Below are 20,487 nucleotides of genomic sequence, written 5' to 3'. Positions count from 1 at the left end.
AGAGATGAAAGTGATGAAGACCCTTGCTCCCAGGGAAGAAGAAGACCTCTGTTCCTAGAGATGAAGAAGCTCCCAGAGATAGGTGAAGAGAACCTTTGCTTCTGAACAGCTCAACCTTAAAATGGTACCCCATCAGCTCAAGATTGAACCCTCGAAAGCAGTTGTGGGGAAAGCTGTAAGACAAGGGAAGGGACTTTCACATGCGAGCAGAGAACCATCCTGGGTAGCTGTCTGGCTGTGACATTGAAGCCATGAGAGAACTGTTTCTTGTGGAGATGTCTCCATAGCATGAGCAAGAGAGACTCCTCTCCCTAAGTGAACTGAACAAGGTTATTATAGAGGTGGTAAACTGACTGAAAGTCTCAAGGGTTGTCTTTTTACATTGTCAGTGGGAGAAGGGAGAAAGGTGGGGGGCAGAGAAGTGTTCTGAAGGTTTAGTCTGACTTTTTTTCCCTTCTTTTAGGTCTGTTAATAAACTTCTTTATATTCTTTTAAGTGTTGTGCCTGCTTTGCTTTCTCCTAATTCTTATCTCACAGAAGGAAAATAAGTAAGTAATGGATATTTTGAACCAAACCACTACACTTAATTGGTGCTTCTGCCCAGTTTACAAACTGAACCCGCTACAGTATGACTGAGCTACAAGGTTACAATTTCTAGGTGAGAGAAGGCAAATCCGAGGCCTCTTTGATATGGAAGATACGAAATGTCAGAAATTCTGTTTTCAGTGATATATTTGTGGAGAACAAACAGGCACTTTACTCTGTCAGGAGTTTCCAAAAGTTACAAGGAATTAAGCCCTTAAAGCAACCTACAGTACTGTGGACTTTACAATGGGAGGTCAATACGTCTGATAACTTAGGCAGCTTCCAAAAAATCTAAGGTTTTTAGATTTTCATGCCTTTAGTACAGGCCCTACAGGCCTATGTATTTTGTATTTTCTGATGTTTGACTGTGTCTGAAGTAATGTTTGCCCTTGTTTTACGCATCCAGTTATCAATGCTGAAGCTATTTATTTTTGGAGAAGTAAGCATGAACAAGAAAGCAGCCCAGCACCCTAGGCAAATATGTGCTGAGGCAGAGACTTGTTTTCAGATATGTGGCTTTTGCAGAACTATCTGCTTATCAATCTCTGAAACTCCAGCATCAGAGTCATCTGAAATAGTGGTGATTTATCTGTTTTTCTCACTATGGTATTTTTTGAATTCTGAAGTGGTTCCCCTGGCATTAAGCACTATGGCAGGCACATCCCCACTTATCTTTTTAGCTACAACTCAGGTTTCCACAGCAGTGATTGGCTAGTGCTGTGGGGTCCCTGGCTTGGGCAGATGTCTCTTTGGTGACACATGCACACTGTGTTGCCTGCGCCACCTGGAATGTGTTCCCAAGCCAGGCCCAGGAGTGGGGTCACAAGACTTCATGGAGGATAGAGAGAACTTCTGTGGCATTAGGAAAGTGCAGCCTTCCCAGCAGGAGAGTTTAGTAAGAAAATTATGCTTTGCATTTCTGCTTCTTGCTAAAGGGCAGAATAAATATTGGTGTGCTAGTAAGGTCCAGCTGAGCTGTCTGAATAATCCTCTAATAAATTGTATAATAAGGAAGTGAATTCAGTGGGAGATCAGCTGTTTATACTGATCTGTAATTGATCTCTAGCAAATAACACATGCATTTAGAATCTTTCTTGCTTTTAATATGGACATTTCAGCCCTGGGGACACGGAAGATGAGATGGCACAAGCCATTTCCTGCCTCTCTACTTGTAATATCACAGTTTGCATTGTCATCAGGACCAGGAGCATCCTGTGCAGTGGGAGCCACTGCTGGCCAACTGAACCCTGAGGCTCTGCATGAGCAGCATGCAGCTACACAGACTGATGTCAGGCAGAAATACCTCACTAGGCAGAATTGGTTCTGCTCCTGCTGCTGCAGGCTCAACAGGAGCTGACAAGGGAGCTGGCTCTGCATTGCTGCTGGGGGACTGTTTGCAGGAGCTTGCTCCAGGGCCGACAGAGGCTGCTGCAGGAAGCAGGGCAGCTCTGGAGTTCTGGGTACCTGCTGTGGTCTTGGATCTCTGACTTCAGAGCAGACCTTTTAGAAGCAAGGCACGTGACAGTTGGGAATCTGCACACTGCTTCCCCAGGGACCCTGAACTAGATCCACCTGCCTTGTGTGGTCTGGACCCCTGGAAGAGAGTCTTTGTATGTTTACTCTTTTGGCTGTGGGGCTATCATATCCTGGGGTTTCTGGGAAGCTTGATACAGTGTCTGTGATGTTGTGAGCCTGAAGCAGTGGAACAGCTGACCATGCAAATGCAGATCTAACAGCTCAGCATCAGAGAAGGGTTCTTCCCTTCCCCAGGGGCTGGTGTCGTGGTAACGTACCCATTTGTGCCATGGGACAATGAACTGAATAAAAGGAATCAGGTTCCTTCAACCAGCCCTCCAGGCTCTCCTTCTCCTGCTGTTTCCCCCTGACATACCTCATGCTGGGGCAGGAGACCAGAGGAACCTGCCTGTTGTTGCATGTCCTGTAAGTCCTGCCCCAGGTGTCTTGGAGAGGCCTGCCCCTGCTCCTCTTACTGTCACAGCAGCTAAAAAGCAAGGGACGCAATGTTCTCCTTATGGTCCAAAGCTGCACTTCTTAAGTCTTTTACGTGCCCTTCTGCAACAGACACACCTCTGTGTCGTACAACAGCACAAGAGGCCCTGCTGCTCAGCCTGGTTTTCCTTGGTACCACAGAGGGACAGGCACTTCCCACAGGCCTCCCTCCTGCTGCCCTGCCTGTGACAGCCATGCTGAGCTGCAGGGCACGACACCTTTTAAAGCTTCCCACCCACCCTCTGCTGAGGAGCTGCCCTGACGCTGGGCTTGAGGCGGCAGGGTTTGTGCCTAGCAGCAAGCACGGAGCGTGCTTTGGCCCCAGAACAGGTTTTATGTGTGTACTTTGAAGCCCTGGTGCGTGTCCGGGTGAAAGGCTTGTTGGGCTGCAAACGATGCCGAGCCCTGGGTCGACGCAGCCTGTCAGTGGGACCCAGCTGACAGCACCGCCTTCCTGTCATGCACAGCACGATCTGCCTCCTCCCGAGGCCACAGGCTCCATCTGCCAGTGAGCAGACGCCTCGGGAATGCAGAGCACGTTGCCATACACATGGCCAGCTTCACTGCTAGGAAGGCTTTATTTAGTGCCTGTGAAATGAGATAAGCCAGACAGCGCTACATTGGTATCAGTGGACAAAAGAATTGAAAGTAAGGGCTCTGCATAACAGCAACAACAACAACAAAAAAAGACGTACCAAGTCTGATGTTAGATGATTCATAAAATAATTGGCGTTTCTGAGCGTGTCCTAATTTCAGACAAAAGTGAAAATACAACAAGATGAGCAGAAAATGATGGGTTATGCTTTTGGAACAAGGCACTTTAATTGAGCCAGATGGGCCCAGATGTTTCCTCACAGTCTGACTGAAATGATCACCTATTCAGAGAGATATGTTGTGGGAGAAACTGTAACAAATATGCAAGAGGAAATTTTCCACAAGCAATGATTACATTAAGGAAACTTGAGGCAGCTCTTACTGCTCTAGTGAGGCTAATTGTGTATGAAAATAGGAACATTTCACATCTGACTTAAAGAGGTGCTTGCTGCCGCTAATGCTTCAGTTTGCATTTTGATCCAAGAAAGACTTTATAATCATTCTTCTCTCTCATCAGCTGGTTTTCACTCCAGGTTTCCTTTTGGTCCTCTGCTCTTTCTGTTCTTGGTTAATGCAAGCAAATCTCCCCTCTCCATGCTTCAGCTTTCCTGATGAGTTTGGTAACAGTGACTGTTTTTCTTCTAACCTGTTTTTAGAGTTTCAGTTTGAAGTTACACCTGAGAGAAATGGCTTTATATGATTGCAGCATTTGACACGATCAACCTAACCACAGATCTCTGAAGTGTCTCACACTGTGAAGGCCTCCCTTCTTCCCTGCAGATGCACTTGGAGTTGCCAAGGGATTATGCATGTGTGAGGAGCTGTTAAGCATGTGTGCATTCATGCAGTCCACACAAGAGAATGGAAATTTAAGACTATAACAGTAGGAGGCTAGTTGGTGTTAGGAAGACAGTGAGGCCATCAGGTCTGGAATGGGTCTGGGGATGCTTGATCTGTCTGTCCTGAGTGCTCCCTCGCTCCCTGCACTCCACTTCACCCTCTTGGCTGCAGTCAGTCACATGTGGTATGAGAAAGAAGGTTCGGTTTATTTTTCTGCTCCAGATGGTGGTGCTCAGGTGCACAGCTGTCTAGAAGTTGTCCTTGGACAGCCCTGACTGCATACCTCAGTATCCTGTTACTTGACCCTCTGCTTTGCTGTCCTCATCCTTCCCTTTTGCAGCTCAATCCTCTCTCAGATAAACAGAACATACAAAAAAGACACTACAGGGGTGTGGCTGGGAAAGTGAGGCAACCATCTTCATCATTATGAAAGTCTTGTAAAGGAAGCCTCACAAGTCTGTGAGGCAATTCTCTTCTTCTAAATGCTCTCAGAGTGAGGAAAAGGGGCCTCTCCCACCTGGCCTAATCTTCAAAGTGCTCCACTGTCAGCCTCTGCATTGGAGCTGTGGCTCTTAGAGCCCACCACACACCAAGAAGGAGCTGATGGGCCTTGGATAACATGGAGTAGGGCGTCTGTCTCTTCAGAGAAGTTCATTGGGAGCTGTGTACCCCTCCTCCACGGGCTGTATCTCAGTCCAGCTCAGCTGGACAGGAAGGCAGGGTATAGTTTTTTAGTATTAATGCTAATTCACATTGCAGAGCAGTGTTTCTTTCTCGGGTGCACCTGACCCAGCTCCTCCACTGTTTGGAACTAGTTCCTGCTACAGAGGTTTTCCTCAGGATGGCAGAGCAAAAACCTCCAATGAGATCCAACGCTTCCTTCTCCTTCTTGCTTGATGAAAATGTTTGTCCCAGGGACCTGGATTTTCTTTACAGCCAAACAGGAGACCAGTTCCTGAGACTAACTTAGGCCAGCATGTTTCTCACCACATGCTTCAAATGCCATTGCAGAACGGCAGAGGACTTACACAAACACAGTGTCTGAGATGGTGCTTGAGGCACGAGAAGCTGCTGCACCCATCAAACACAGCCAGGTTCTTCTTGGGAAGGGATTCCCTAAAGGAGGGCAGTGGAGAGCTGAACAGCAGTACCAACAAACATTTCTGTGGAGGCTTGCTCCTCCTCAGCTTGGCAGCTTTCCTCTGAGCCCCTGTTGAGCACAACTGGTGTTCTGATTCTTGCTGTGGAGGCTGTTTGCAGGTCTCAAATTGTCTAGAGCTGTACTGGTAGCATAATAGTCCCTGAGGTGAATTGTCTTATCGTTTCTATTCTTCATATAAGAAAAGCTTAAAGTCGTTAGTCAAATCTTTAGCTGAGCTCTGGATCCCTGTATTGTGGATTAACCACTGAGAGCCCCAGTGAGCAGAGCTCACATGCATGTTCATTTGTTTCAAGCAATGCTGCAAGCACACAGCTGTTAAAAAAAAAATCTTATGCAGGTAGTAACTCCTCACCGCCCCCTCACACCTGCTACTTAGTAGCTTACAAAATCTCCTTTCTGCTGATGGGAATAAAGAGGATTTGTTCTTTCCTCCCTTTTCAGTAGGTTTCTGGGTAGGAGTTAGTTGTGCAGAAACAAAAATTACACGAGCTCCTGGCCTGATCTTGGTGTAGGAAGCAGCACCCTCCCCACGCTCTCCCTGGGCAGCTGCAACGCAGAGTGGATCAGCAAACGCAGCTGGGAGAGAGGGAGGGAGAGAAGAGGGAGGCGCAAAGGCTCCCTGGGCATCCTCAGGCACTATAGCAGCACAGAGACATAAACCTGCCTTGAAATATGCCTTGGTAGATGGTTACCTGCAGCTATTGGTACCACTGGACCTCAGGAATGATGGATATTTATTTAGGACTGGGTAACCACCAATCTTTCCTTCTGTTACAATGCACAGAAGTGCGTGAACCACAACTCCCAAATGCAAAGTATTTTTTGCACGCACTCTGGGATGTGGGAACATTGTTCCCTCTGCCTTGGCAACCCAAATGCAACACTACTGATGATCTGGACAACCTCTCCCTTGCGACTGCATCACAAGCTTTCCTCGGTTTTGGGTTTTTTTCCTTGGAAATAGAGGGCAGTGAGAAGATGAGATAAAGACAAACTGCAGTGCTGTGAGACACAGTGGTTCCTCAGCAGATTCACAGAAACTCTCCCAGGAGTGCAAAAGCTGGTCTCAGATCTCTGTTTTATGCTGGTGTTTGAGCACTTACCATATGAGATACTGCAGGAGGCACTGAATCCTAGTCAAAGCAACTTTCAAAAAGAGAGGAGCTGCTTGACAACGAATCTGGACACAAGGGGCTCAGGCATTTTGAACCTGGCATTCAGCAGCTGTTACCTGGAGGGACTCCTCTAGGGGATCTGGTATTTCAGAGAACTCCTTTCAAAGAGTCAGTTGTTAAACCAGGCACAGGGGAGTCTGAATATTTATTCAGCCTTAGCTCTGCCCCTTTGAGCGTGACACAGCAGTTTGCTATTGTGAACACCCGCCTGCTGTCAAATTAGCAGGACTGCAGCTTAGACAGGGGGTTGTGTTCACAGAAATCCTGGGAAGCAGCTTTTTGTATGCTGAAAACACTGCACTCTGCTTCCTGGAAGCACAGAAACAGGCAATAATGTATTTGGTCACTCTAGTTTCTTCCAAATATATGTGCATCCCACCACTGGTGGTAGAGGAATTGGCTTGCCTCACGGGGTATAAATACAGGTTTTGGGAGTTATTTTTGGATGCGGACACAGAAATTCTTCAGCAGTTCTTAATTTCTAAAATCATTTTAGTTCATAGTGAATTGTAGTATTATAACATCTTCCAGTGAAAATCTTTGTTGCTGTCACTGCCAGTTTAGGACATGCCTTCTCACATGGGACAGGGGTCAGTAAAGGCAAAAAGAAACTTTAAAAAACCCAAACCAAACCAAAACACAAGGTCAAGTCACTTTTATTAATGTTACCTGGTTACCGGCAATACAGTGTTGAGCAAACACAAGCCACTGATCAATAAATGATGACTAGCTCTTGGCTGTGGTTCAGTCCTGGAGAACACGTACAGTACATGGGACACTATCAAAATGAAAATGTCATGGGTCCTCATCTCCACACACAGCTGCACTCCAGTCTGTCCTGGGCTCTGCAGAACACTGCAGCTGGGGCTGTTTACTGCTCCCAAAGTGTTGGTGAATCCTCTTCAGTGAGGGCACCCGCACGATTAAAAGGCATGTTCTTGTACCACCTGAACCCCAGGTATGGACTGAGCCCTCTTGTCTCCAAAGCCCTTGGGAAGGAAATCGGCTTTAAATGGATGATCAAAGGCTGCCAAGCAGTTAGCAGAAGTGGTGTCCTCAAGTCATGCCCAGTGCACGCCTCCTGCACAGTGGGCTGGGAAAGAAGCGACCGGCCTGTGTGCTGTCATGGGGTGCCTGTGTACCTGGTGTGAACTATGAGGGGGTCTGCATGTGCTCTCAAGGGGCTTTGCAGGGGCCAGGGTAAGTGAGAGGCTCTGCAATGTCTGGCCTGGAGCTGAGACATCTCCCTGAGACAAAGTCCTCTGGCGGCAGCATATGTGAACCCCTCCCACTGTCCCACCATTGTGGGGACTTCAGTGTCCAGGAGAAAACATGCCTGAGCACCTCTACCAGAAACACATTTCTGAGGGTCCCCCCGAGGAGAAACCCCCCCTGATTTGGGTCAATTCTGCTTCCTGCATTTTGCAAACAACTGTTGTAAAGATGTGACTTATTTCTGTATGCCACCTGAAACAAGTCAAATGCCCTCAAAAACATCAGAGAAACCTCTGCCACCCTGGATTATCTGTGCAACCAATCCCCAACAGATCCTGCTCTAACAACAGCATCCTGTCTTCCTCCTTTTTCCCAGTTAGTGTCAGGTCTAACATTTATTAGATTTGGGAGTTCTTCTGTTTCAACAATATGATAATCATTCTCTCTCTGCCCTACTTCTATGCTTTTTGGCATTCAGAAAGGTCAATAGTTTAATTCCTAAAGGAGCTGAACATGTATTTCTTTTGTACCTGAAGAACTGAATAAAACAGAGGATGATTTATTTTTGGGGCAGCCTAAAACTTTCTTGTTAGTGTAGTTCCCCTGGTATACCTGCACTGCGTGGACTTTGCAACTCCAGCAAGCAAAGAAGCTCTACCAGCAAAAAGCACCTTTTGCCAGCTGGTGTACAGCATCTGTTTTGCCCGTGGTAACACACTTTTTAAACAACACTCTTTTGAGAAAACAGAGGATGTAGCATCAATGTGCTGCAGGGGAGGGGTGTCAAACTGTCCAGGGAGCTGGTGCAAGAAGGAGGAGCAGTGGAGAGTGCAAGAGAGCTCAAGCATAAGAGCCCCTGTGAACATACCCACAGCTGTGCCTTAGAGAGGATGCTGAGAGGAACTTCCCCAAGGACCTACGGGGCCTCTGGCTGAGGCTGAAGGGAGTTACTGAGTGCTGGTATGACATGTGTGCCATGGAACTGCCTACCGTGCCTGGAAACTGCTGCAAGCTGGAGGGAATTCATTTACTATGCCTTGATTTCTATTCATCTCGAGCAGGTTGTCCAGTGCCTGTTCTGACAAAAATGTGTCCCCAGTAAGGTTCATGGTATCTTCATGCACCACGGTGAGTGTAGCCACAACACAGAGATGGTGAAAACATCACTTACATTTGTTCAGACTGAGTAGGAAGGTGGAAAAGTGGGGGTCACTCCACCGTAGTGGTTGGATGACTTGTTATGCTTCCCTTGCATAGGTAAGAGGGAGAGAAGTTGGTGCCTACTGTCCTCACTGCAGTCTCAGCAGGCTTAACATCAACATGGTGGTGACCCTAAATGTCAGGCAGTTTCATGAGGATGCAGAGCATGTGCTGTTGTTTTAGCAGATTTCCCAGGTGGTGGTCTCTGGCTAAGAACTCAATTCCAGGGGTTAGCTCAAGAGAAAGCAGACTTTGCAATGAAACTGAAATTAGAAATTATGTATTAAAAACCAACTGTGTATTGCAGCAGGTGAATAGAAATGAATGCATTATAAATAATAAATAGAATAAATAGCATGTGATTTAAATACTATAAATGTAACAGAAGAGAATACACAAGTATTGAACATTTTGAAATCTTGAAAATGTTAAAATAACACGGATGGGTAGCCAAACATTGCACAGACTTCTGATGCAGCCCAGTTTTGTTACTTTGGTTTTACAAGAAGTAGCCTGGTTTGTAGACAGTCTGAGGGTAAAAATAAAAAAAGAGTCTACATTATTTCCATAGCTTCTTACTGAAGACCACATTCTCTGGTTCCTCTTTCCTCTTTGATCCAGCTTAAACTGAAGGTCTTAACATAATACTCATAATCCTTCAAAGAAATCTAAGGCTCTGAAAGAAATGCAAAAATTTACTGCCTTTGCTACTTTCCTACTTCCCTTTTTGTATATGCAGCTTGGGATTAAAAGCAGCTGCTCTTTGGTTTTGTTTGCACAACACTCAAATCAGCAGATTTGGTCCCTCTCTGAGTTTTCTATACTCTGCTGAAAAGTCTGCATTTTCCAGGCAGCCATCAAAGTCGCATTCCTGCAGGAGCCCAGACTGAACCTGTCTGCCTGAAGGCACTACCAGGTGCTTTGCTCTTGCACCCTCCTTTGCCTCATGCCACTTCTGAAAACGACACAGCTGTCCTTACAAGATATCTCCGCTTCCATTTGTATCATCTGCACCATCCTGGAAAGCAGAATATTCCCACTGCTTGTACAAACAGCTACATGGTAGTGCTCGCTGCATCCCACGGCAGGGGGGTTGGAGCTAGATGATCTCTCCTGTCTCTTTCAACCCAAACCATTCTGATGATATGATTCCCTGATTTCACCGCAGTCCTTAAGCAAAGTCTCAGGCACTCATTTGAAAATATTTGCTTTAAATGGGGGATCACTGTGCCCTGGAGGCTTTGTGAAATAAAATTCTTTTGCATAGCATAGTGAAACAAGAAGCTCTGAAATAATTTCTCCACCAGTGCTACATCATATTGTCCTTTCCTTATTTTTCATGTCATTTCCCGTTTCTACAAGCTTCAAATTAAGAAATTCTTTGTATCAGGAACATATAACAAAGCTGCTGCTTGGCTACAGCTCTTGAATTTAGAGATGTCGGCATTCCTTTCCTGGAGCAGTCCTGACTCTTAATAGAATACTGTGTGCCACTCAGTGCCTGACCCCAAGACTGGCCCCGTGCAAATAATCAAAACTTCCCATGGAATAAAGTTCTGCTCATTCCAAGTAAAAAAGCAGCTCTTTCATTAACTTTACTGCCGTTTACCCATGCTATTCTTGTGAGAGTAGTCCCCAGATGGCACTGTTTGGCCATTTAATGTGATTTTTTCTTGTCTGCCTTTTTTTTTTTTTTAAGTTCATATGCAGTGTAGTCTTTGAAGAAATACTATACATTCCCTTGATACAGAAGGAAAGGACTGCTTCCTAGGAGCTGTGGCTTGATGATGGGATTATTTATTTCTTCTTGTTCTTAGAGTCTCCTCCATTGAAATGGCTTAATTCTTTTTGAATGCCAATGTTCCACAGTTCTCTGCTCTCCTGGAGTCCCTTTCTCCCATGATAGATCTTCTCTCTTGCCTTTGAATGTTCTTCAAGTATTGCAGGCAGCATGAAGCTGACAGCAAGGCCCTGCTGTACTTGGCTAGGTGGTAGATGCTGAAGCATCATACTCACAACCCGCCATCCTTCTTTGCAGCGTCAGATTCCCATACTTACACTGCCAAGGGTGTTTATGTTTCTTTACTTTTTTTTAATGTCTTTTTTTTATGACTGCTTCCATTGTTAAGTCACACTTCGGCTACTTATAAGAAAACCAAGGTGACTTTGATACATTTTTCTCCAGACTTTCAAGCTAATAAAGGACTTCTAAACTGTTAATAACTAGTAAGATTGGTACTTTTTTGAGAAAAAGCCAAAGTATAATTTTTCTTGTTGCATTCAGTACTCAGGAAGGGGACACAGAACTAGATAAAAACAGGGCAACACAATGGACAGAAATATGCAGGGAAGGAGGCATAGTGGCAGTGAAACCTGTTCTCAGGTGGAAAGAATTAAGTTCCTCATCTAGTAAGGGAAATGATGAGCTTCAGAAAGAAAGAGCATGTCTATTCAGTAAAGTCATGTTAACCCAACAAAATGAAGGAGACAGATTTATTGGTACTCAGCTTGGGATTCTGAGGAGCAGCTGATTAAGAGAAGTCAAAGGTGGTAGGTGCTGACTGCAATAGCCCATTCAGAGACAGGATTGATTTGTGCTGTCCTGTGGATGGTAACTTATTTACATCTTTACTGGTGATTTTTGGCACAAGAACTAGAACTGGATTATTTAAGGAGATGAGAGCAATTATACAAACGTGAGTTTCAGTAACCTAAAGTGATAAGATTATGGTCTTGAGAACCAGTGGCTAGAATCTTTGAGATCAGCTGGAAATACATCAGAGGTCGTGTAGGAGGAACAAAATACATGACAGCATGGCAGTTACAAAATGATCAGAGTACTGGTGGGGCACAGCTGGGAGAAATCTTCAGATATATCATGGCCACAGCCAGCAGAGAGGAAAGAGACTCTCAGGGTCCCTCAGGACCTACTGAGGCCTTCTTCAAAACACTGTGGGCAACGCTGGTCACTTGCAATACTGAAATGAGGCCCGGTGTGACGAACTATAATCTTGGTGGGTGCAGCACAGCCAAAAGGGGTCAAAGTGCAGTGACAGTGTTCTCCACAAAGTTACCAGTGTAGGGGGATGAAAAACCTGGTGAGAGTGAGAGGAGCTAAGCTGGATGACATGAAGTTCTGGCATATGAACAAGGGATCACCAATATGCTGAAGGTGGAAATTTATAGCTTCCCAGCAATGGCAATTCATCTTCTTGGAACCGCCTAAAAGACCAAATAACAACAAGATGGAGTGTGACAGGTTTAAGGAAGCCAGCATGTAAGATGATAGGAAAATGATGGTTTCAGTCTCTAAGGTGTGCCCTCTTAATCTATTTCCCTGTGCCATTTTGCTTGAAAAAAGCAGATGTGATTTGTCACAGTTCATTCATCCTTGTAGAGTTTTTGGGATTGATCTTAATCACTGTTACAAGTAAAATAAAATGAAAAAAATCCTCCAGAAACAAAACAGAGGGGGAAAAAAACAACTAAAAGAAATCTTGACCTGCTGTTGTACCTATTACACTGTGTAGTTTTGGTGTTCAGCCTGTGTTCATAATTAAACTCACAGTAGAGTCCGTCGCAGTTTAAAATGGAGTGGGTAAGGAAGGCTCCAATAAAAGAGGATACTCAGATACCTGTCCTAATAATACAGGCATTCAAGGAATTGAAAACCTTTCTTACAAAGGGCTATATAGAAATCTCATCCTCTTGACAGTTTTTGATTCTTGGTTATAGTAATTCTGGTGCTCATTGAAAGCTTTCAAAATTCATTAAAATGGACACAAAACAGTACATTTTTTTTTCTTTTTCTACTGTCAGGAACACTGGTGATCTTTGAACATCTTCCAAAAGCTCAGCCAATTCCAGTGTTGCTGAGACCCAAGTCTCATTCTCCATCTACCTCCTGAGAAAACAGGCACTGAGAAGAGCCTAAGTGAGGAAGAAATCCTGCTTAATATTTGTTTAATTTGAGGGATATGCCTGAAGCTGTTTTGGAAATGAAAAAAAAAAAAAGCTCAGACAAGGAAACTTTTTCAGTTTACAAGTGCAGATAAGATAAGGAGCCTGCAATCAGATGTAAGGAGTTCTTGACTGATTTCCTCTTGAAATAGGATTTACAGGCTTATAATGTCTCTATATATCACTGTCAGTCCATCTCAACATTTTATTCCCCTTATCAAGTACAAAGAAACATACAGAAAGGCAGCAATGTCGCATGACTTGAGGAGACGGGTGGGTGAATAAGGTAGCCAGAACCTATGAAAGGCTGGAAGTGATATTGAGTCCCTCAAGATTTGAACCTCTCAAAATCTTAATCAAACTTCACAAATTTTTTTGTTGCTGTCAGTCAGTAGATGTAGCTAGACAGTTATGATTAAGCAATTGCATTGTGAACATTACATGCTTGGCTAATGTTTGTTTTAAGGAAAAGGGAAGACAATCCCAAGATGAATGGGCTGTCTGGATGAGAGCCACCAGGAGTAAGGTCAGGACTGAGCAGTAACTGGGAGAAAGGTAATTCCAGCAGTGGGAGATCTCGACCACCAACTCAAGGATCACCTCCTCCAAACAGACCCCAGGGCCAGACGGAGGGAAGAACTGTGCCTGCAGACTGATTAGCACGAGGAGCAAGAGACATAATGAGCAAACAGGGTGTTGAGTACTAATTAATGAAAAAGTCCTGTAATCTGTAAGCAATGAATGCTGGTGCCTTTGTTAGAATTTACAAATGGTGCAAAGTTTTGATGACTGGGGAGCCAGCCTTCTGTGGGCTACCACCCTGCTGCCTCCTTTGCACAAACCAGAATAAAAGGTAGGAATACCTCGCCTGGGTGTGTGAGTTGGCACTGTGCGTCAGGGAAGAAGTCCGTGGTCCAGACAAGAGAAGCACTAAAGCAAACTTACATCTTATTAGACCTTAGGAATCCATGAGACATAATAATTGGATCAATTATGAGGCAGGGGAAGCAAGAGGTCCAGCCATATAAAGAAATGAAACTCTAAAAAACCGAGATGGTTTCATTTTTCTGCCTGGCTCTGTTTTCTTGGCTGCAGGAGTCAGATGTGAACACAGGGACAGGTGACTCAAATGTGGTAATGCAGATAGTCTGTCTCAGGATCCTACTTCCATTGGGTGACACTACACCAGGCTTGGCTCCCTGCTACCACTCAGGCAGGTTAAGTTCCCTCTGATCCCCTATGCTCCTTCACAGGGCATGCAACAACGACAGCTTCCCCTCAAGGAAAACACAGCACTCTGCCATTGCAGAAGCAAGCTGGGAAAACCCCAAAATCAATGTTCTTGGAGAGCTAGTTGATTCAGGGTGTGGAGGGGAGAGGGCCCAAGTGGGATGACTCTGGCTCATGAAGGGGCAGCCAACCTTTTCCCCCAGGGAAGGAAATGGGTACATCTGCATGACAGGCTGCTCCTCCATGACAAAACTATGAGAGCAAGAAATTCTAGGTACACAGCACTGGAAGAAATTTATCCTGAAAATATAAACACTTGAAAACCTTTTTCAGAATTTACTGATGCCGGGGCTTGATGATGCTGATTAATTACCCTAGGTGACTAAAGACAGCTAAATTGCTGTTTCCTCCCCTCTCACAAACACTTTTGCTTTGGATAATTTACCAGCTGATAGGTTCTTGTTTCCCTGAGCTCTCTGCAGCCACTAACACATAGTATTAAGGCCCCTTGTATAGTTTCAGCTTCTCCCTTGGCGATGATTTGGCTATTCAGCGTGAAATTTGACGAAGTACACACTTCAGTTAGCAAGCGCACCAACAGCCTGCACTCTCAACGCCTGCCAGCCTTCCTCACTCTCTGCTTTCTTAGCTGCTTGGACAGCTGAAGAGCATCTGAACATTAAGCTGAGTAGGCTTATGATGCTGACTTGGTAGAGCATGGCAATTCCCTGCAGTAAAAGCAACACATAAAGACCTCTCTCCTGGAAACAAGTGCAGTAAGAGGTGTCAGAGAAGAAGTTGGTTTCTATATCAAGAAGCTCTTACATTATGCATTGGTATTTTTTAACACAATGTAGTGTTTGGCTAGTAAAAAATATCTAGGCCTAAAGTAAATAAAGGCAGTGTTACCGAACATCTGATACCTGCAGGTGAATCACTTTAAAAAGAAGGCTTGGGCTTACAGAACAGAGAGATGTGAGGCAAGAAGTCTATGAAGATAAAAAGAAGCTTTACTAGGTTATTTTAGGAAGGTTATTTAGTTATTTTAGTAAAGTCATATGTCATGGAAGAATGTAGCTACATTTCCTACTTCGTCGTTGTAATTGTTTATCACTATTGCTCATAGGGACGCAGGAAAAGAGGATTTCTGCACCATGAGAAATTCTCAGTAGGACAAAGACCATGTGACTAAAGAAAGCCCTATAGAACTAGGCAGATCAGGCAAGCAAGGAGAACTGGAGGGAGCTAAAGTCATCACCAGCATGCTGAGTACAATGTACTAACGTCATGGAGAAGCAGTAGCTAAGCAGGAAAAGGGACAGCCCAGTTTCTCTTGCAGTTGCAGGCTGGAGTCGCTGGATTCCCTGGTAACCAAGATGCAAACATTTGGGTTTTGCACATGTTTCTGGATGGGGTGTTTTGGCACCTGATAAGGAGTCATCTTACACAATAGACAGTTTCCTTGGTGGGGACATGGACAAAGTCTGATTGCTGTTTGCAGTTCTCATTAAATATGGAAAAACCTAGTATCACTGGGTTCCCTGTTCATCACCTCTCTAAAAAATAGCTAAGGCTGTCAGGAAGAGCAAGAGAGAGACTGTCAAACATAAAGCATGACTGCAAAAGCTTTTACTTTAGGAAGAAGAAGCAGATTAGGAAAGAAAATGGGATCAAAGGAAGGAACAGCAAGATAAGTGGGTAAAATTGTAGGGAGGAGAGATTATGGTTAGTTTTCATGTGTAATGAAAAGATGTTGTTTCAGCTGAGCCCTGATTTGGCTCTCAATGCCTGCCCTGAAGTCTAGATGACTGGCATTATTCTAACTTGTGGAGCCTGCTGACATTTGGGGGGAGTTTCAGAGACTTGTACTGCCAGAATAAGTCCATCTACTTAAGTGGTTTTGGAAATTTTCCTTGAGCTTTTACTCTTTTTCATTCATGTTTTAACCAGTCCATTTAGACTGGATGAAAAACTAACCTTGGGTCAGCATCCCATGATCTACTCTAATCAGCAGCACATATGGGGTTCATGCTCAGTGATCCCAATTTATGGCTGCAGCTCTGAGAGAACTGGCCTGGGTGAGCGCACAAATGCAGCTCTAAAGCCAGGGCTTTCCTAAGCAGGAATGACTATTTACATCTCTGTACAACCCTGCGAGGAGAAAGGGGGATGCAGATATCACTACTAAACTATGTAAGGTTTGAGTGCAAGGCCCTAGGCGAAACTAACAAGCAGCCTCTTTCTTCAACTAGCTCTTGCTCTGCAGCTTTGCTTTCCCTTCAAAAGCAAGTAATCTCATACTGCAGCAAGTAACAAGTTTGCAGTCTACAGAAACAATCCAGGCTTTGGCTCCCTACAGCTCACCAGCTCAGGGGTTATCAGGGGTTATCGTCTTCAGTGATCCCTGGTTGCCTCAATCTCAAATCCCATAAACTCTGCAAGCATGGTTTCCAAAATAGCTAAATCTGAAGGTAGACTTCTGTGCATGTGTGCACATGTGCATGTGTGCACAGAGATAGATAATCAATTATTTGATGTGGATGAAGCTACTGAATTATTTCTTAACATGTTTTTTTTCTATATGAAGAAATTCCTGTTCAGTCTTGGATTTCAGAAGCTGGGTTTACAATGCAGTGCTTCTGCTTTGTCTTTTGCCTCAGCAACTACAAATCTCTGGAGGCTTTGCAGTGCACCAGAATGGAGGAGGGAGAGTCACACTTCAGCAGAGAGTCTTTTATAACCTTTTCTGATGTTTTACTGTGGCTTAAATACAGCAGAGACCTGACATACATTCGAATTGCCATGTACTGAAGAATGGAGAAATGATAAGAGAGAAAAAATTACTATGTGTCCTTCTGATTTTCTAACTATATCACAGTGCTTTTGGAGTATCGGACCACCTTGGGAAGTCTTGTTTTTTATTACAGCTTCACTCAATTTTGAATTAATTTTGTCTCACACCCCCTGTATGTAAAAATGGTTGCTTTTACTTATACATGTCAATTTCGTCACTGTCCATATTCCTGCTCCACTTGCGTGTTCCCCAATACATTATTAAATGCATTAGAGACAAGTTTAAGAGGTTCCACTGATTACAGAAAAGAGATGTTTGTTTAAACCATTGGCATGGGATGTTCACATATCTGACATTGTCAGTGTCAGAAGAGATGTGCAGGTTTCAAATAAACACACATATTCAGATGTGAAATCCTGTTAAATTAGATCCAGAGAGGGAGAATAATCGAGGCAGTTCAAAAAGCAAGGTGGTGAGCTGCAGATCCCCATAACTTATGAACATCAGGCCTGAGAGCAAAACTGCAAAGGAATCAGTCAAAATAAAGCTAAGAAAGAGAATGAGAAAGATGAAAAGAAACCTGAGAAAACTGGCTGCATATTGTCTGTGTTTGAAACTAGACGAAAAGGGAAGATAGGGCCTGTTTTTCTAGCCAAATTGTGAAACATAAGAAGTGAAAGAATCAGGAGAAAAGGAGCTGAAGAAGCAGACATGCTGAGTGCTGACCAATGGGCAGTGTTTCATTAAGTGCTGGCAGAGGACACAGAGACTGTTTGAAGGGGGTTTGCTCCTCCCTCACGGGACACACCAAATTTTTACCGTATCTGCTTTTTACTAGTTGCCTCAGTAAAGAAAAGACCTGAGGGATGCCAGAGAGACTAACAATATCACCTGGCTGCTTTAAATGTCGGTTGCAAAGATACTCACCAAAACATGTTCCTACTGGTTTAGTGGAACCAGTGGTACATATGCCTGTAGAAGACAAGGCTTGGATGGCTTTCGGTCTGCTGATTTCTCAGATTTGGAACAATGCCTCTAGAGAGGACTTTGCACAGAGCCTTAAATTCCTTCTTCTTCCTCAACACACAGAGATGAAAGTTGCTTGAGGGGCTCTTCACAACAGCAGCAGTAGCAACGTGCTCTCTTGTTGCGAAAGATGCAAATTCATCTCCCACAGGGATGGGTTGTACTGTGCTCTAAAATGCTTGCTGGCTGCGATGAAACAAAAGCCTTCTGAATCACATTAATTGCACTATATTGCACCTTTCCTGACACTCTGACATGAACCTTTAACCTTCCAAAAGCTCTTTAAGTCGGCCAGCACCCCTTGACATAAATTGATGCATGCAACACTGTTTGTGCGCTTACAAACTGAGAAGCACACAAACATTTCCTCTAAATGCTCACAAAATGACCAGCTCTCAGGGCATAAATGTGTTATGCACAAAAGAGGAGGTTATACCCAAGAGCTTGTAAAACGGCCACAGCAGTGCACAGCAGTGATTGTCAATATATTATGTTGTAACATGCTTGTAGACTCATAGACAGTCAGACTTAAAGTCTTGTACAAGAATCTTGCTCAAGATTCTTCCTGCATTTGACCCCTGCAGTTAAGTGCTACAGTAATGGACTTCAAAGCATGTTGCTGCAAGAACTTGCCAAATGGTGATGGTACTCAGTAAATACCCAGTGATAGGACCCAGGGAGTGTGAATCACACGCTAAACAGTGTTTTTATGTCTGTGGAGAAATCCTTTTGCCTGAACACAGAAATTCTGATCTTATGTGGGAATTTGAAGGTTTGAATGATGGGATAAAGATGCAGTTTGGGGAATTTTGACTTTCTGAAAGGAAAAGTAAAATTCATGCCTGAAATAAAAAGAAGACAGACATTTCTTAGATGCTGTTTTGTGATTCATAAACACTGCCTACATTAGGGTGATTTGTATTTGTTAGGCAACCTTTCCTAGCTTCTGGTTGGAGAGACTCACTCACTAGTTCAAGGTTTATAGGAGAGGAAAAACACCTCTAAAAAGCAACAAATACAGCTTTTCTTGGACATACAAATACTGTAACTTTAAGGCACATTACCTAAAGCCATTTTAAAGTTTGAATACAATGGCCCAAAGTTTCCTTCTGCCCTTTCCTACTGATTCAAGCAACATTCCTTGCATGTTTTTTCTGAATTTCATTACACTGCTCATAGTCAGCTGAAGTTAATTACTGAATACTAACTTTCATGGGCCTTGAGAGTCATGCTTCTGCAAAGAAACAAGTGAATTGCAAAAATGCAATTTCTTTTTAACATAATTGTTTTGGATCATCTTAAGAAATGAAAATGTTAACAGCATTCTGAGTAGAAGCATAAAGTGGTAAGAGTGGCCAGAAAAACCACTTAGGTAGGTGGTAAAGGTAGCATAGTGCTCAGAGATGCTGAAATGTAAACAGCATGAATCCACAGGACCCCGTCTCCTTGATTTTTTTCTCTGTATTTGGAGACTCTAGGAAAGGCCAAATACAGAACTTTTATCCTGAACCCACTCACACATGCTTCTCACATCACGGCAACTTTGCCTTGTGGCAGGTGTTGCAAAAGCCCAGAATTAACCGGGCTGGCCAGTGGAAATGGCAGTAAAATGCAACGGCTACAGTAAGCACAGCCGGCAGGGTGCTGTGCCTGTTGGCTCAGGGAAAATGTGCCGCTCACAAGTAAAGCTACAGACTCATGTATGCTGCAGAAATATGTGCCACATCTTTCCAGCACAGTGGTGGGCCATACAGAAACTGCCTGGGTAGAAATGAGGAGCAGTTTTGTTTGGGAGAATGACATTTTCAGGCTATCTTCCTGTTTCAGTGATACAACGAGACTGGTATTGTTGAGAGTCTTTCTGAAGAATGGCTAAAAAGCAAAGGTCATGATGACACAGCAGGCTTAGTAAAGATGCAGACTTGGCAAGGACACTGAATTCTTGAGCAAGAAGTTGTATAAATAACAGGATGTGAGTCCAGATAAGTAAGCAGAAAGAAACCATATGGAAGAGGAAAGTAAGACCCCTGTGTTTGCAGATCTCACGGAATAGCTCCCACCAATAAGGAGCTCAGCTTTTGCAATATGTATGAGCTAATTAGTAGCACTATAAGTATGTGTAGATTATTACAATAAACGAGACTTGCTGATCACAATGCCTTGAGTGCTTGTCTCCCGCGACTCCACCCGACATGGTATAAACTCTGCTTCACTTTGCAGAGCGTCTTTGGTTTCCTTTCTCAGAAAATTTAAGTTTTAAAACTTACTTCTCCTCATTCCTCTGTCATGATCTGCCTGCTACAGTTTATTTCCATTCCAATTGAAGGACTAAAAGCTATCACTATTCAGTTTTATTAATAAGTGTGTGTGCTTGTGCGGGGAAAGATTCTGCTTGTCAAACACCTGCAACAGCCACTGTCCAGGACTCCTCCCTCACCTACCAAGCACTCTGCTGCAACATTGCATCAAACCTCCTTTTCCCTCCCGCCGGGGAACGCGGGTCGGGACGCGGGGTGGGATGAGGGCTTGGAATGCGGGGCTGGGTTGCAGGTGTGGGACGCGGAACCGGGATGCGGGAGTGGCAAGCAGGGGCTGGAATGCAGACCTGAGATGCGCGGTGGAACGCGGAGCCCTTACGTGGGTCCAGGAAGCGGGAGGTGGGGCCGGGAGATGGGGCCGAGAGGCGAAACGCAGGG

The 20,487-nt window shown here is 44.3% G+C and overlaps 1 long non-coding RNA gene across 2 annotated transcripts; it reads right to left on the bottom strand.

Annotated features, from left to right (window-relative positions):
• Positions 1-7,006: 7,006 nt before the first annotated feature.
• LOC109144641 lies at positions 7,007-20,485 on the bottom strand. Of its 2 annotated transcripts, none has more exons than XR_005603965.1 (3): positions 20,233-20,485; positions 17,693-17,977; positions 7,007-9,044 (listed from the first exon to the last, which is right to left on the bottom strand). It is a non-coding gene; the product is annotated as an uncharacterized LOC109144641 (long non-coding RNA). The 2 variants fall into 2 exon arrangements; XR_002045520.3 differs by having other exon boundaries at positions 20,397-20,485.
• Positions 20,486-20,487: the final 2 nt, after the last annotated feature.

Source organism: Corvus cornix, chromosome Z, assembly GCF_000738735.6.
Source record: "Corvus cornix cornix isolate S_Up_H32 chromosome Z, ASM73873v5, whole genome shotgun sequence".
Lineage (NCBI taxonomy): Eukaryota > Metazoa > Chordata > Aves > Passeriformes > Corvidae > Corvus > Corvus cornix.
This window is presented reverse-complemented; position numbering and strand designations above follow the sequence as displayed.